Below are 374 nucleotides of genomic sequence, written 5' to 3'. Positions count from 1 at the left end.
TTTTGTTTTGTTAAAATGTAAATTTGTTTTGTCATTTGTTTTATTGATGTTAGATTGCAATGAAACAAACCTTAAAGCCTCATTAAACGTGCCTCTGAATATACAAGCACAAACTAATCAGATCCTAATAATCCATTATTGAGACTTTAGAGTCATGGGTCCTTTCATCTCTGCATGTCAAAACGGTGTGATGTGTTTTCCAAAGTTGCCAGCAGAAATAAAAAGCACATAAAGAGAAACAATATTTTCATGGAGCAGTCAGGTTTTTCCAGCCTATAACTCAATGATGATCGGTCATCAACAACGTTGATGTGCTGCCACCTTGTGGCCAACACAAAGACTGCAGTGAAGAGAAAAAAAAAACCCAGAAGGAC

The sequence above is a fragment of the Fundulus heteroclitus genome, chromosome 19 (assembly GCF_011125445.2).
Source record: "Fundulus heteroclitus isolate FHET01 chromosome 19, MU-UCD_Fhet_4.1, whole genome shotgun sequence".
Classification (NCBI taxonomy): domain Eukaryota; kingdom Metazoa; phylum Chordata; class Actinopteri; order Cyprinodontiformes; family Fundulidae; genus Fundulus; species Fundulus heteroclitus.
Note: the sequence above shows the minus strand (reverse complement) of the source record.